Below are 5,529 nucleotides of genomic sequence, written 5' to 3' on the forward strand. Positions count from 1 at the left end.
GGTTGTTACAGGGTCCATCATAATACAAAACCAAGAGTACTTACTGTAAGTGAGTAAATGTATCATAATATAGCTGAGTAAGTCTACAAAAAGGCGCTTTCAGTAAACTCCACTGTCAAAAATATACTCAAGAGAGAGTCCATCAAACACTAATATATTAAAGAAAGTGCTTATCATGTTACATACAGTACTTGCAGTAAATTCATAAGCTCTCTTTTCTTAAACCAGTATTAAAAAAAGAGATGTATTGTGCCTATAAAAATTCAAGTGCCTTTAGAACTAATACTATATAGAGCAGGGATCTCCAAACTACAACCCCCCAGCTGTTGCAGAATTACACGTCCCATGAGGCATTGTACAACTCTGAAATTCACAAACATGATTAGGCATGATGGGAACTGTAGTGCCTGAACAACTGGATGGCCATAGTTTGGAGACTCCTGATATATAGTTATTATTGAAAGTAATGTTTTTGTATAAAAAATCCAGACTCTATAAAGTGTCCATGCATTGTAATAGTCTCTTAGTGCATAATCAACACCATAAAGTGCTATTGTGCTGTGTATACAAAATCTTCAAGTTGTGTGAGAATCTTCACCAAAGAGGCGTCTCTTGAGAACGTTGGTATGACGAAGCGTGTCGAGGCATAAGCGGAAGTAATGTCATCATGCAACTTACACCCGGAAGTGGTGAGCATGTACAACCGAGACAGAGAGGAAACAAACATTAGGATTAATATACGAAGAGTGTATGCGGTTGTACTGCTGGAATTAATTTTATATGAAAACTGATTGATTTTAACATGTGAATTCTCCTTGGTGCAAGGCATAGGACCACTGAATGTAAGTAAGATTACTTATGTTATTACTTTAATAAAATGTAAAGATTTTACACTATGGTGACCCTCCCTGTTTTCCATATAACTTCTGCATGAGACATCTGTGAATATAGTTCTATCCCTGTGAGAGGAGTGGCGGATATTCCAAAGTAGTTGTGGAAGGAGGATGTTCTATTGATGACAAAATATGGTGGAACATCCAGTACTTTTTCATATAACTTCTGCATGCATGAGACATCTGTAAATATGATTCTATCCCTGTGAGAGGAGTGGTGGATATTCCAAAGTAGTTGTGGAAGGAGGATCCCCTATTGATGACAAAATATGGTGGAACATCCAGTACTTTTCCATATAACTTCTGCATACATGAGACATCTGTGAATATAGTTCTATCCCTGTGAGAGGAGTGGTGGATATTCCAAAGTAGTTGTGGAAGGAGGATCGCCTATTGATGACAAATATGGTGGAACATCCAGTATGTTCGGGGACTCCTTGATAATTACAAGTGTTACATGACTTACCTGTAGTGAGTGGTCATGTAGAGTCGGTGAGTTCTCTAGCCTGATGGTGGTGGATCACTGGAATACTTTGGTGAATATTGTCACACAACTTGAGGATTTTGTTTGCGGCACAATAGCACTTTATGGTGTTTATTATGCACTAATAAGAGACTATTACAATGCATGGACCCTTTATAGTGGATTTCTTTTTTTCAAATGAAAAACCGTTACATTTGATAGTCACTCCATATAGTATAAGTATAAGTTATAGTATAAGGCACTTGGATTTTTATAAGCACAATACATCTCTTGTTTTAATACTTGTTTAAGGAAAGAGAGCAGGTCAGCGCTTTATAACCTGGAGTATTGTTATATGTACCCTTTTAGGGATTGATATATAGCTGCTTTCTCTGCATAAACTATCCCAGCACTAGTGATATTAATACATAGCTTATATCTCAAGATATATCATCCTACAGACATATATGGGAACAGTTCTGGCACAAGACATTTTTTGGTTTATTTATCTAAATGAATAGAACACATTAGCAATGTTTAGTAATTAGAAGGATGAAAGGCTGCTGATTTATTGTTGGAAAGTGGGAATCAGAGTAACTTAGCTGTTGAATGAACAACTTGGAGGACTTCTTTGTATCTGCTTTAAAATTTTAGATTGAATTGGGCCAGAGTGCCTACAGCTAAAAAGGCAACTAAAGGTGTGTTTTATAACTCATTTACTGTTCTTTACAAATATGTAAATACTTGGCTGTGTGTAGCCTGGCCATATGTTCACTTTGAGGGATTATCTTAATGATAGATTAGACTTTAAGGCTAGGGAGCATGATTAAGTTACAAATTAGGGCCAGTTTAGAGGATAAATGTTAGGATTAAGGTTAATTTAAGGAGAATGTTAACTTTACCAGTTATTTTAGGGTTATGATTACAGGTAAGGGTAGGGTTGTATGTTATGGTCAATTTAAAAAGATCCAGTCGCCAATGGGAATTTTGGTAACTCTGAATCTCTTAAAATGTTTTAAAATACTGTACACATTTTTCCAGAGAAAGAAGACAAAGATGACCTGAAAGCTGTGCCTAGAGCTTCACCATCTGGCTAGATATGAAAATATAAAATTCAAATATACAATAGTTCTTATTTATCTGGATTTAATAAACATATTTTGTAAAGGGTAAATAAACAAACATATATAGTAAAACAATTATAACTTTATTTCTAAACATTTGTAGCCCAGGTTGCAGGGCAGAACATAGAGCAGTCAGTGCAAAACCATCTTTTATCCAGTAGGGGGTGCACTGAGGATGTTAACTGCTAGTGACTCTGAGGAGGAGAGTGGTGGACAACAAGCCCAATAATGAGCATGAATCCTCTTGCTGCCATCAAGTGGCGTGAGGAGCAAAATGGACATCCCAGAGACAAATGGATGGAAGAGCACATCCACCAAGCACTGACGGCGCTCACTCTTAACCAGCCGGGCTTTGTACTGGACATGATAATGGATCAAGCCCCTTCTCACACCTACACACTGATAGAGTGGAGGAAAGAAATTCTGGTCTGCTTTCGGGACAAGAGTGTGTACCTTGCAGGTGATGTTAAGGCTCTGCTAATGCACCTGAACCCTTCAACAAATCACCTAGAGAGTTCCAGTCAGACAGCATCAAAGTCTGAGGTAGTTGTTACAGCCTTCGTGTCAGCTACAGAATTACCTCCTGTTTGTTTCTCCAGAGATGTGGGAAAGCTGGTGGAAAGCTTTGTGAAGAATGCTTCTGTTCCTGTTAACCATGGGTATAGGAAGCTGCAGTTCTTTTCAGGAAGAGTACTTGTCCCATGAAGCAAGATGGACTTTGAAACATGGATGGATCAAGCCTCTCAGGTATTAGAGGATTGGGATATCAATAAGGTCTTAAGAATCAAAGAATCAGTTATAGTCTGAGGGGACCAGCTGCAGAAGTGGTTTGCAACTTATAGTAGGGAAAACAGGACTGTACAGCTTTACAAAATTTGTAAAGTTCAATTTTTTTCTCTTTAAAATGACAAACATGTTATACTTAACTGCTTTGTGCAATGGTATTGCACAGAGCAGCCCTGAGCCTCCTCTTCTCGGGTTCCCCCCTGGCGCTCCTGGCTCCTCCTCTTGTGGCACACCTGCAGGCTCAATTCTGAGCCATGCTGCCTACATTTAGAGAAACAGACAGTGAGAATCGGCCCCGCTCCCTCATCACATGATTTAACTGACAACAACGGGAGCCAATGGCTTCTACTGCTCTCAGCAAAGCCAATGAGAGCAGGAAGAGAATCACTGAAGATGGTCACAGTATTGGTTTGAGATTAGGCTCGGGTGAGTATAAGGAAGGTGAGGAGGTGATACACAACACTGAGGCTGGGTTCACACTATTGCGAATTGGACATTGAATTCGCATGACAGGAGACTGTGCCTGGCTCGCAATGGAGCAGAAAAGTCCTGTGCGTCTTCTGGTCCATTTTAGGTCCGAATTCAGTCAAAAATGTGTACCTAATTCAGACATGAAACGGTGCACGGGGACACACAGGAAACCCCTGCTGTGAGATGCTCTGAATCCAGTGTGAACCCAGCCTTAAACAATGTTTACCTTAATGCAGGAAATGCATTAAGGTAAAAAATGTTTAGGCTTTACAACCACCTTAAACTATTGTATATTGAGGCGCTGTATAATGTGTTTAGGTCGGAGAGTCAAAAAAGTTTCTGATTTAAGGTGAAAGTTTGAACAAACCCATCAATACAGAGGGGAGAAGCTGCCAGAGTACATAAACCGAGTGGACAAGATTCTGCACCCAATCATGGAATAGATCAACAAGTCCATCTTGACCAAATTCTACAGGGAGGGCTTCAGAAACACTCCCATGTATCCAGAGTTGGTGAAAGAAGTTAGGGAGAAAGGAACATTGTTGAAGGAGAAGAATAAAGACTCAAACAAGCAAACTTCCTAGAAAGAGAAGGTTCTTATGCATCCTGTTTAGGTGGGAAAGTATTTCTCAGAGGATGATGGCAATAAGTCAGCATATGGGTCAGGCATTTTGCTGTCAAGAAAGACCACATCCCAAGTGCTGTCTGGTCCAACAATGCAGGATCTATTGGCTCAGGGGATGTAGGCTCAGCTTAGGGTGCATGAGACAGTAATGCAAGTGATGAAAATTCATGCAAATATGCAGAAAGCCCTTACTGATGTGCAACAGATAATCATTGGTTTGTCCTCAGGAAATAAGGATTCAGGGAGGTTGAGTCGGATCCCACACTACCTTCTCCTGGAAAAAGATGCTACAGTTGTTAGGAAGCTGGACACTTCAGAGCCCAATGCCCAAAGGGAAGAGCTATGCCTGATGCTGTGGAATAAGCCTTTGAAGTACTCCAGAAGCTGCTATCCACTGAGCCAGAGGGAAACTTCCTTAGCTCCACTTACAGAGGAAAGAGGAAACAGCAACAGAGGCCTAAACCCCCCCCCCCCCCCTATGGTTCCACCTGTCATTTCTGAGAGAACGTCCAACTCATGTCCTTTGACCGCTGAAATAAATATGTGGTGGTTTTGTACCTCCCCTATTTATTATAAAAATGTATTCTATTGTCTATTCCTCTAATAGTCTATCAAAGCTCTGATAAAGTTAATGGAAGGTATACTAACAATGCTAGCTATAAGAATAAACACACTGCTTAAATAAACAAGGATCTAATTTATTATAAAGAAAGTAGAAATGCTAACATAAAACACTAAAGGAATACTACAGAGCATATAAGACAAAACAATTACAGATAATACGTTACATATTAGTCCTCGGGGTCCGATATCTTTCAGCTGGTCTCAAGCACACAGGAAGGAGAAAAAGAGGAGCCCAAGAGCCATGATGGCCCACAGCCAAGAGCCAGCAGCCAAGAGTAAGAGAGAGAATTCTAGCAAGCAATCCGGGTTTAAAGCCCACTCAGACACCACCCAGATAAACACCCACTGTCTTCTTGTCCAATGACAATTCGTAAGATGCCCCCCCCTTTCTACTCAACAGGAAGTATCTCATCTTTCCAGGAAGCATGTTATATTCTTCCACTAGGGGTGCCATTTGTCCACGAATCACTGTTTTGACCTGGTTCATCTTTATTCACCGCTGGCCTTTGATGTTGGAATCACCTCCCTAGGAGATCTTATCTG

The sequence above is a fragment of the Pelophylax lessonae genome (assembly GCF_965119305.1).
Source record: "Pelophylax lessonae genome assembly, chromosome: 4".
Classification (NCBI taxonomy): Eukaryota; Metazoa; Chordata; class Amphibia; order Anura; family Ranidae; genus Pelophylax; species Pelophylax lessonae.